General features: G+C 35.3%; 1 pseudogene across 1 annotated transcript; it reads left to right on the forward strand.

Moving 5' to 3' along the window:
• Nucleotides 1–9125: 9125 nt before the first annotated feature.
• Nucleotides 9126–12275, forward strand: LOC149029756 (abscisic acid receptor PYL8-like; annotated as a pseudogene). Its single transcript, XR_016171197.1, has 3 exons — nucleotides 9126–9496; nucleotides 10279–10494; nucleotides 11561–12275. The product of XR_016171197.1 is annotated as an abscisic acid receptor PYL8-like (transcript).
• The last annotated feature ends 226 nt before the right edge of the window (nucleotides 12276–12501 follow it).

Here is a 12501-nt window from a genome sequence, read left to right on the forward strand (position 1 = left end):
AAAGAAGAATGAGAAGACAATAGAGGAGAGAGAAAGAATTCGGAAATGAAAAACTTCTTTATTTTGATTTAATTTAAACAATTAGATCTTATGTTAGACACATGTCATCCATTCATAAGGAACTGGATTGAAAATGGTTAGGAAAAAAAATCAAAGGTTATGGGTAATATTGTAAAGTGACAATTCATTAAGGGCAATTTAGGAACTATGATATTATATAACCATGAGTCCATGAGTTAATGAAATTCATACTATTGTGCAAATTTAATAGACATTTTGGGGTATCTCAGCCAATTTGATATATTCTTGGGGTGTCCGTGTTTTTTATTGTATAGTTTGGAATGTCCATTAAATTTATCCTAAAAAAAGCACAAATAACCGCTAGTTTATATCGGTCCAGCCAACATATCAGAGTCAGACCCATGGATTTTAAGTCAAACCAAAGTCCAGTTTTCTATGGACCCGACCAAGGGTCCATCATGTGATTAGGGACACTAATTATGGCCAGGATGATCCAACAGTTGACTGAAGGTGACGTGAAATAACTAACTTACATGTATTTTTTTGTTGGGGTACAATGATGCTTTTTATGTATAGGGGATAGAGATATTACATAAGCCATAAGTAAAAGTCGAACACACGACCTCTTCATTAAAAGGTGTTGGCCTTACCAATCGAGCAAGCTTGCATTGGCAACTAACTACATGTGATTAGCAAGTCTATGTGAGCAGGATTAGGGGTGTCAATAAAACCCTATTAGCCCAAACTCGCCCTAAGTCTGGCCCAATTTCAATCTGATTTTTTAAACCCAAATTAATAAGCCTTGACAGGTTTGGGTTGGCATTTAGCCCTTAGGCCAACCCGACCTTGTGTTAGTTTAATTTAATTAGAATTATATTAAAATTATTTTAACAATCGAATATTCCCATAAGTCATACATTTCCATGTCAACAATATGGTATGTTTATCATTTTTCATCATTGTCTATATTACGCTTTCTCAAGATAAGGTGTTACCAACAATTCATCTTTGTTTTAGTGATAACTTTAGATGTATGATCATACAAAAACAAAAACTTTAGATGTATGATTATAGCTTTTGATATATAGGACTGAGTTGAAATTTTCTGAAACAAACTTGTCTATGAATTATTTTTGCAAGTTTCATGTTATTAAGTCTTATTTTGCATTAGAAAAAGTTTTCTTTTGCAGTACAAGTACTTAAGGGTTCTAATAGATTGACAATGCCTTTGTTTGTAAGCAATGGATTCGTTTACAATGTATAATGGGTTAATCATATTTATACCCATTGTTAATAAATAAGAAAATGAGTATTAGCATGTTACATTATTGAATTATCACTTGATAAGAAGTGATACAAATTGGGATCGGGGTCAGGGTAAATCTAGGCCAACCCGACCCCATCAAAGTCAATTATGGAGGGTTTGACATAGAGATACTAGGGTGTGGTTAGGGGTAGGGATCTTTAAACCTTGACAGAGTTGGGTAGGGCTTAGGTTTCAATTTCGATCTTCAAGATAGGGTTAGGGTTCAAGGCTAGCCCCACAACCCGGCCTGTACTCCCCTAAGTAGGTTTGTTATTTGTTATTCCACAAGGTATGCATTCACTCTTGAACCCACCATCTTCTCTCTCCCACTACTCACTTTGTGCAATTTCTACCACTCATATTTCTCGTTCAATCTTGGCCTGACATAATCATCGGAGGCAGCCCGCTAATCATTCAGATCAATGTGCTCTGACAGACCTTTTAAGATTTTGTAGACTCATCCAACGATTAGGTCAAATCTAAGGAATTTCGGATTAAATCCGCTTTATATAGGAAGGTCCAATCTGCAGCTAAACCTCTGCGACAAATTCCGCAGCAACATCATATAATGGATTGCCTTAACAAAATTGATATAAGATTCAAAGACCTTGCTTAACTACGATTCTTTTTGGTATCAAGTATCATTCTCAATTATAGGAAATTTTCATTATTTTAAATTATTTGACATCTATTATCAGTTTTATTTTTATTTAAAATAACATAAAAATCTCCAAAATTCATAATAGATTTTTTGTGTGTTATGGATTATGGTGATAATTTCATAATCCTCATTCCATAATTTATTTTCAACAAAATTCATTAAATCATTTTTCATTCTTGACCAACAATAAATTCTTTTATTATTTTTTTTTAAATATACATAATTGAGAATGAGAATTAATACAAAAAAGAGCCTATGTATGATAGATTAATTGTATTATGTTCTCTGATTTTGTTAGTTCTATTTGAATGAAGCCTCTGATTGTACACATTGCTTGTCCTTAAATTCTTATTCTATCCAAAGAAATATTTACTCCTTTTAGCTCAGTGTGGGGTTTTGTTGACACTTCAAATGTGATTCTCTCCAACGTCTCATTTATTCTTTATCTTACTTTTATCTCTTTTCCTCCAATTTCATGTACGACTTGAAGTATTTAATGAAACCATTAATAAAGAATGTGTCATTTTCTTAGTCCCAAAAATATTCGAGGGATTAAGGTACAGATTGAAGTCTTTATAAAAAAAATGAGTACAGATGTTTTTTTTGTCAAAGTAAGATAAACCATGAAACTCAATAGTCGAGGAATATAATATAATATAACATAACCAATTCAATAATAGAGAAGTATAATATTAATAATTTGTTGATAAAATAATATATTTTATAATAAACTAGTAAATGATATCTTATGTCTTCCATTTTAAGAAAAGAATAGTAAAGGCATCGTGCTACATAGAGACGAAGGATGAGAGAGCCCTCATTCTCTCTTGCTTTCATTTTCTAGTCTTTGTCATGAGTTATCATGATATTGGGAAAAAGTCATGGTAAAACATTTTGGCAAATTTCGCTGCCAATGAATGATTTTTTGTTTTTAAAAAAAAATGAAATTTTTTAAAACTCGTTAGAATATCGTCGATTTTCTGGCAAACCAATGAATATCATTGAAAGTCTTGAAAAAAATACTAGCAAATATCGTCAGAGGTGGAGAAGAAGGTAGAGACAATACCATATCTAGCAAACCCTGCAAACCCTCATCCTTGTCTCACAAGTATTTAACAATCTCTATCAAACCCTGCAATAAGGACCACAAACTCAGACAGAGATCTCCTCTCCCACATCCGAGTTAGACCCACCTAAATCTCTATTTTAGTGTTACAGAGATCTCCGCCTAAAGGAGGAGCAAGCCTCGATTGCCAAGTATTTTGTCGAGAAATCCTTGGCCGCTACTACCTCATCCTCTTCTTCTCCTTCTTTGACCTTGGCATCATCAGAAACCATCAATGATCAACAGGCTCCTCTAGCTATATCAGCCTCCGCCTCCGTATCAAAACCGGTGGATTTACACGTGATTCGGCCACCCACGGTGTGACAATCCTTTCACTTGCTCGAGTTCTTCCAAACCTCACAAACCCCTCCATCCAAAACTTAATGACTGCACCACCCTACACCATGTTGAAATTGTTGTTGAATAACTGGCGAAATATTGGCAAAAATTCGTTGGTTCGCCAAGGGGCGAACAGCGAATTTCGCCAAAATGCCGCACCTTGAATAGAGTTAACTTAGTCCATGACCAATATCATGGATCGACTTCTACCCAAAAAAAAAAAAAAAATCAACTCCTAAAATTGTTAATAAGAAAAATGTTGCGCACCCTATTACACATGACATTAATTGATATCTTTAAAATGTTAATAAGGGTAAAGAGATGCCATCTTTTCAAGTGACCAGTTGCCACTGTGCTCATATGTTTCTAACATAGTGATGATAACCTCCTATATAGAGATAATATATAAGACAAAGAAAGAATAAAGACTGTAAATCTGCAATCTTTGCTATTAAGAAGTTGCCTAGTTCTCTGCCAATTTGTCTAGAGTATTCTCTCTGTTATTTCTTGTCTTGAAAATGCTAGTTTCAGGTGCATTTCTTGTTCGGAAAATCATAAGAAGACTTCCCAACCAAGGGGGCATTAAGCTTTTCTCTTTCTAGAGTCCAATGACAGTCTTCACATTTTCTTGTAAATAATTTTAACCTTGCCTCAAGACTGGTCGCTTCAGAAAGCCTAATATAATTTTTCTTTTGACACAAAAAAAGAGAGAGGAGCTCCCCCTTCCTCTCCCCTATGCTTATGAGCTCCAAGTTTTTGTGACAGACTTAACAATAATAAAAAAATAAAAAATAGAGTTGCCACTTGCCACCATAGCTCTTCGGATATACAATGGCTCTCTTCCTATAAAAGTACTAATATTTTTTTCCAATATTGATGCTGACACATGTTGTTTTTCCAAAGAACACCCTAGCCGAAGTTGCTTTAGGGATTTATTTATTTATTATTATTATTAATTTTTTTGAAAAATGCACTTGACATTTTATCTTGACATTTTATTTTCACATTTGAATAGTAATATAGGCATCTTAGAAGTGCTTCTACCTCCGACCATATGGAACCCAAATGGTGCATTAACTTTTTTTTTATTCCAGCACATATTTTTTATTTTTGTGGGGCGTACAAAATTTATAGGTTTTCTACACTTGAAGCAAAAGAATCTAATCATTTCATCACTGGCTACTTTTCATTGAAAAGAAACGAACAAGTAAAAAGCTGCAAATAAATTGATGCAAATCAATCTTAAACTAAAGTTTTTTAGACACCATGCTAAGATATCTTTTGGGCCACTATATATTGGCGTATGAGTGGAGAGAATCATCATTTGCTTGAATGCATGCATGTGAACATATATTTTTAGATGGAAGTCGCTTGAAATGGGTTCCACATCATGTGAATGTGTCACTTGCATTCATGTCCTTTAAGATTCATTGAAGCTTTTGTTGTTTTAGAGAAAAAAGAAAGGAAGAAGATAATAGATTCTAGTCTTTCATCACTCGAATTAAATAGTCTTATTCTCCCACAGATATGCCATAATTAATGGTGACCAAAGAGAAATTTGTTCTTTCCACTCTACAGATCATCTTAAAGCAACTAGAAGACATTCTTTAAGCTTCTTTAGGGCTAAGTATGCTATCATATTTTTGTCTTTCTCTTTATATTATATGAAATATCTTCATTGGTCACTTGAATTTGTGCAGTGGTCCCTTAAAATGGAACCCTTAATATATTGACACCCCATTTTATGTTTAAGAAAAGTTAAAATTGTTAGTATTAGCAATAGAAAGACCAATGCACCCTTTGATAGAACCCAAAGGCTAAAGATGAAAAGACTACTTTACCTACATCTTCTACCATCGTCTATGCCTCCTGATCATGATGGTCATCGTCTTTGTTATTCCAAAATCTGCATGCGTGCAACTTGGTCCATTGTTGACCCGAACCAAATTCCAATGGATCAAAGAGATGTGAGAGTGGACTGCCGTTGGGGACGTGAAACCATCTCTAATGATTAAGTCGGATTCCAAAAAATACAGATCCTCGTATTGAAGAGTAAGTGCTTCAAGAAGGAATGCCTTCTTTGAAACTTGTAGGAGAATTAATGCGAAAGTTATTGTAACTGGATTTACTTTTATTTGTTATGAATGTATTGCTTATATACCAACTCTATATCTCTGTTGTTGTGAAGACACATCATGATCATAAGATCTCTTCCATTGAGATGAAGGGTTGAGATTGATGGCGGCAGATAACTTAATTACCAAGTTAATAACTCAATATTCTTGGAGAAGCTTTGAGCTAGTTGCACCTTCTTCCAAATTGATCATCAGTTAGTTCATATTCACGTGGGCTCAGACGTGACATCTATCCCTTTAATCTCTAGACAAGTCATAAGATAACAACACTCGAAAAGACCTGAATGAATGGGAGGCTTCCCTGATGGGCGCGGCAATTTAATGCTTAATTTAATGCTTTTATTGATGTTTGGATAAAGATGAGCCGAATCCCTTTGCAGTGTTACTTTTGCCAAGAAGTGACATTCCAAGTGCCACATAAAGTATATGCTAAGAAGTCCCAATGCCACGTGGCAGTCATTGAGAGACGTTCCTCAAGGTTCGACTCTCTGCTGATGCATATTAATAATATCCCCATCCCTCGGCTTAATAAAGCGCCTTTGTATAAAAAAATTAAAAAAAAAAAAAAAATGGATCTATGTAATGTCCCCAATCGAACAGTTTGTATCGGTTTTATAGTCTAAACCATAATGTACATAATAGTCTTCCACCAAAGAAAAAAGAAAAAAAAAGCAGAAGAAATAGAAGAAGCTTGAAAAAAGAGATTAAACCCTAAATCTTGATCTCTATAACCATGATCATGCACCCCGAAAAAGATAAAATAAAACAGAAAAAGTATCCTCGAAGAAACATTTCTAGAACATAGGTTTTAAGAATAAATTTCTCACACCATTATAAAATCAGAGGTACCATTGTACCTTCACTCTTGATTTTTACAGCTAAAATCTGAGGTACTTATCATTTTGAATGCTAGCTTTAATTAGGGGTGTAAATGGATGGCTGAAGTTTCGAATTTGCATCCGTATAATTTTTAATTAGGTACTTATCTGAATTTGTCCGATTACTAATAGGATGCGGATATGGTATACCTCCTTCTTACCGATTATTATCCGTCTGATAAAATTATCCGATTAAATTACTTATTTAGTTTATTTTTATAAATTTTTTACGTGTGATATGTGATTATTGTTCTAGATTTTATACTATAATAGCTACCAAAGTTGCTAAAATCGTAAATTTACCTAGCCCTCACAAATAAAATGGTAAAGATGTAAACAAGTAGTCGAAAAGTTGTATTCAATCTGTATTCATGCCTATGTAGAAGAATCTACTTAAGAAAACAACTATCCGATTATCATCCGAATCCGACTAAATCCGTCAAAAAACCAATAGGATATTATTCGAATCTGTCTAAATATAATAGGATGCGGATATGGTATTACCACTATCCGATCCGTTTACACCCCTAGTTTTAATTGATTAACCAACAAAAATGCAAAGCTTGATTCTTAATAAGGCAGCCTTTAGCGTCTTGAAGCCATTACGAGTATGACTTTGTTTTCCTCTAGAGGATTCCCATTTCTCTCAAACACCAATGTAGAGAATTGCAGTTATTTCTGTTTTTGAAAAGATTTGATTCACACCGGAGCATTGTTCCTGGCAGCAAGGAAGGAGGAAAAGAACCCGATTTTTGCTCACAAGATAAATAAATTTGACTAATGTGCCCATTGCAAATCCAACTTTGGGGTGTCTGTATTTTCAAACATAAAATGGGGCATCAATTTATTAAGGGTTCTATTTTGGGGTGTCACTACAATTTACGTTTTTTTTTAAATTGTCTTTTTGGTCCCTTTTTTGGGGGATCATGGAACTGGCCTTATTTTCATGTGTGAATTACAAGCACTTGATCTCCCCTATTAGAAAAAAAAAATTAAGGATAAAAACAATAGATAGAAACTGTCGTTTTAGCCACAATGTTGAATCCTGGCTAAGACAATGGATAGAAACATCATTTTGGCCCTAATATTGAATCCTGGCTCTGTCTCTCATTAACACATTAACACATTATTCTATCTTTTTCTCTTTAAAATAATTTCTATGCCCACTCTTTAATGTCGGATTGTTTTCAACCTTTATTTGTGGTACCTTTTTTTCTCAGAATGGTACTCTTTACTTTACCATACAAGTGCAATGTGGGTATCTTTCTCCCTTTCTCCCTATCCAACAAATGAAAGGATATTTTTTATCCCCTCTCTCCAACAGAGAATCTCATGCATTATTTTTTTTTGGGGTGTCAAGACATCATTTATTTAAAAACACAAGAAATACCATACGAATAGTATATACTAGTACTAGACATAAATGTCTGATTCTAAGCAATGCATAATGATCCATCTGTTGTACATGTATTTGATAGGAATTTTTGAATGATTCTAACTTTAGCACAATTTTTTTGATGGCTTGCAATTGTAACCTAAGATCAAAGCATTGAAATAGTTCCCGCAACGGATTATATAAAAAAAGTTATCTCCTCGAACTTTGCTTATGTGAGAACCTTCAATACCAAATTTGCCCATTTTTATGAAAAGTCAGAAAGAGAAACTACAAATGAGTCATCACTCATAATCCAACTTCTCCTTTGTTTGCACTTCAATGGTAAAGTTGATTTATTTTTTTACCCATGTCAAGGCAAACTTGCTTCCATAGTTCAAGATTTTAAATATAGATACAACTTTTTTTTGTATCAAGATTGTTTTTAGGCAAACTTTCTTCTCATGGTTCAACATTTTAAATATAAATACAATTATTTTATGTATCATTATTTTTTTCAAAATTTGGGTAGACAAAATTAGGGGCAAACCTAGGATTTAACATTGAGAGAGGCCAAGTGTTCAATTTTCACACAAATTATAATGATTTTTTATCAATTGTTTTTACGTTTAAAAAATTTATATAACTGAAGGTCAAATACTAATATATATAATTTTTTTGATATGAGGTTCATTTGGGTTAGCTTGCGTGCACTACGATTATATCTTCAATGGAACTTTTTATACTAATATTTTACACATGAAGAAGGTCAGGGTTCAAATCTCTTTTCGTAGTTAGGGATAAAGTTCTGTGTATATTAATTATATAAAAAAACAGAAAAATATTAAAAAAAAAGTAGATGAAAAGACTGCTTGAGAATAAAAAAGAAAAATCCAGCAATTGAAAACAGAAGGAGGAAATTTAAAAAAATTTGGGGGTAACTGGGTAACTCTGCCGTTGGACAAAATGGTCATTTTACATACTTCACAGGCGCAGGCGCGCAAGGACCACGCTAAAGTAAGGTTTCTTTTCCATTAGTCATTCAATCTTCACAGTCAACTCCCATCAAACAATTGCGTACGCATCCAGCGTGTTTAATGCATAAACTTTTGTCGTTATTGTTAACTCTTTGGTCCACCATTGAATAGGCATAAACAGTCTATTGAATAAAAATCATGAAACGCACGGTTCAGATTTATTCCAGTTATTTAGAAAAATCATGAATATTTGTGATCCAATAACTACCAATAAATTTTCTTTTTTTAGAAAAAATAAATAAATACAAATGATAATGTAATGGGGGAATTTTTTTATTCAGGAGATGAGGAGATGTGGGAGGTTTTGGTGTTGAAAGGTCGCGAGAGCGAAGAAGAGGTTTAAAGATTTCTGAAGAAGCTAAGAAGGTCACCGGAATCCAGAGAGGCGGAGAGGTCGTTTCGCCGGAACTCTGGACGAAGAGTGATTATGTGACTGCCGTCTTAGTGGATTTCGCCGGAGGAGTTGTTGTTTCAGGTGGTTTTCCAGCAGTCGATGGTAGCAGTGAGAAGATTTTCACGATGAATGGTAATGGATATACCATAATGGAGTCAGAGTATATATGGAGACATCATAGACATGAAGCCAGAGAGAATCAGTGTAGTTCTGAAGTCATCAAACACATCAAAGCTCCTGTTCATCTCGTAAGATCTCCTTCTTTGTCTCAAATCAAGATCGGTTATTCTTGCTTAAATAGAGGCGGTTGCCGGATATTTGAGGCTTCAATTCTATTTCTGAAGCTTCAGGATCAGTTCGCCGATGTTTCGGGAGATTAGGTTGTAGGCTTGTAGCTTTCCTTTCTCCCGGACATCTTCTAACGAAATTTTCGGTTCAGATCTGATTATTGCAGTTCGATCTATTTTGGATGATCAAATACTATCCGGTATATTTTCTGGAGTATTACTAGTCACTCTCTGAGTGCCTGCTTTGTAGTTTTCATGCTTCCACGTCTGTGCTACAAAATTTATAGTCGATTTGGTCAAGTATCTGGACTTGTTTAGTCATATGTGAACTGTTCCAGCGGTAAATTTCCGGTTTTTAGACAAGGTCGAAGGAGCTGGATTTGGGGGGATTTTGAAATTCTTTTCTGTCTTTGTTCCTCTACTTCATTTCAATGCGATGTTAACTTTCGATTTCTGTTTTTTACCGAGAATTTCATGGTACATGCCGGTTGAATTTATCCCTGTCAGACGTTATTTATTGAGGATAGGAATTGAGGAAACTGAAACATCCTTAGAATTCAGATAATTACTCCATTACCTTTTTTACGATTTAAAGCTGCTTATATATTTATTTAAATCTTTGGTGCTTCTCACGATTATGTCTTTCCTAATTGTTCCAAGTGTTCTTCACCAGAAACACTGGTATATGTTGGGAAGGCGTTGTCTGCGGGTCTAATTTTTCAACTGTACTTTCTTCTTATCAGGTTTGGTCTTTGGTTAGGAGATTCGATCAACCGCAACAGTATAAACCATTTATCAGCAGGTGCGTTGCGCAGGGAAACTTTGAGATTGGCAGTGTTAGAGAAGTAGATGTGAAGTCCGGGCTTCCAGCGACGACCAGCACCGAAAGGCTGGAACAGCTTGACGATAACGAGCATATCCTCAGCATCCGGATAGTCGGCGGGGATCACAGGCTAAGGGTATGGGCTTTTCTCTGCTTTTTACTCGATCTGTTCTTTCTCTCTGCCAATTCAATTTTGCTTTCAAATAAGATGCTAAATTAGGCTACGAATGGATTGTCTACTGCCATGTTGTGTGTTGTTTGTCATGGTTTTTCTATGATTTTCGTGTGTATTGGTGCGTCCTGGATGTTTTACGATGGCGCTGGAAGCATTTCATTGTTTTCCTGGTCTATTTAATTGAGATATTTCGGTATTCTTAGCAAGTTTTCCCAGAAAAATGAGAATTTGTCTTCCTCAGTAGTCTCTTTTTTCCACTTTGTAAATCCTGGTGAAATTCTTATTCTGATTGAGGTGGCTTTAATCCTCATTCAGCCGTTAAGAGATGAACACTTATTCGTATGGTCCTAAAAATGCTACTTTGAATCGGATGCTGATATCTGCCCCATTGCTGTCCGAGAAACTAGTCTTTAGGTTCTACATTCTTCTTATTGGCTTTAGAAAAGTTAATATTGCCTGTTTAGTTCCATTCATCCGTAGCTGTATCCCTTTGTTTTGTTGACCAGGGAAATTGTTTTTTATTTCTTTCAAAGTAGGTAAGAAAATAGAACTGAGGAATATGTCTTAAAGCAAAGCAGTGGAATGTAGGCAGAGGAGTGGAAGAAACCACAGTTGTTTCAAGCTATAGGCCAAATTGTGTGTCAACTGATTATGGCATTGGGTTTCATTTTTTCCCCTGTTTGGATCATGCAAAAGTTACTACAATAGCCATCTCCTGTTAGTGCCTGAAGAAAATTTAACTGGAACCAAACTATAGCATGTCTGATATGCACAATCAGGGAAGTGAGAAAATGTTGATTTAGTTACGAATTGAGTGCTGAACATCTTAATTTGTTCTGGTTGATCTGAGACGTTGACTTGATCATTTTCCATGTGTTTCACAGGGGTTCCTCCAATAATGATTCATTATAGTACAAAATTGCTTCAGCTGTCTTTTCATTTCCCAAAATTATCTTTCTTCCTCTTGATTCCAGTCCAATCATCTTTCTTACTGCTTTTGGTTTTTTTTTTTTTTTTTCCTTTTTAGAACTATTCATCGATAATTAGCCTTCACCCAGAGATCATTGATGGGAGACCGGGTACCAGTGGTGATCGAGTCATTTGTGGTGGATGTGCCTGAAGGGAATACCAAAGATGAAACTTGCTACTTCGTCCAGGCACTGATTAAGTGCAACCTCAAATCTTTGGCAGATGTCTCAGAGCGGCTTGCTGTGCAGGATCGAACGGAACCGATACATCCAATCTGAGTAAGTGGTTCACATACCTGAACCCCTCAAAAGAAATTGAGAAAAAAAAAAAAAAAGAAAAAAAAGGAGAAAAAGAAATCTTTGTAAATGGCGGTGGTCATGTGGGGGTGGTGGAGACTCCAATCGCCATGGATGAAGCTTCCTAGCTTCTTTGGATCTTAGAAGCTTTGGAGAAAGACTGGTAGCTGCGCTTCTTCCATCTTCAGGGAGATCTTCCTCCCTATTCTGCTTCTTCTTGTTATCGTTTTCCGTTTTGAAATGATAGTGGGATCTGCTTTGTCTCTGTAGTGTCGGTAGAACCACCTCTCCACCGTAAGAGGGGAAAAAAAAACGAAAAGAAAAGTACCAAAAAAAAAAAAAACCGTAAAAACTAAGTTCTCTCTGATTTTATTGCAGCTCTGCAGTTGTGTATTGACCAATTGTGACTGTTGTACAGGTATATTTATCTGTATCGCGACAAGTTAGTGTTTATAGGTAAGACTTGTATGCTGTAAATGGTTGTGGGAGAGGGAGAATGAATGTGTGGCGGATGTGGAAACGGTATTTAATTATTGGGGGTTGCAGGTGGTGCGGTCCTGTGCAGTGTAGGCCAAAGAGAGCCAACGTGGTGATTGTTTTTCCTTTGAAGGTAGGGTTAGGGTTGTTAGCTTATCTTTCCCATCTCTCTTGGCCAAGAAATTGGTATTTCTTATGTCCCTCCTCGCTAGAACAGAGTTCTGAT

The sequence above is a fragment of the Hakea prostrata genome, chromosome 1, assembly GCF_041222555.1.
Source record: "Hakea prostrata isolate BN-2017 chromosome 1, UWA_Hpros_2, whole genome shotgun sequence".
NCBI lineage: Eukaryota > Viridiplantae > Streptophyta > Magnoliopsida > Proteales > Proteaceae > Hakea > Hakea prostrata.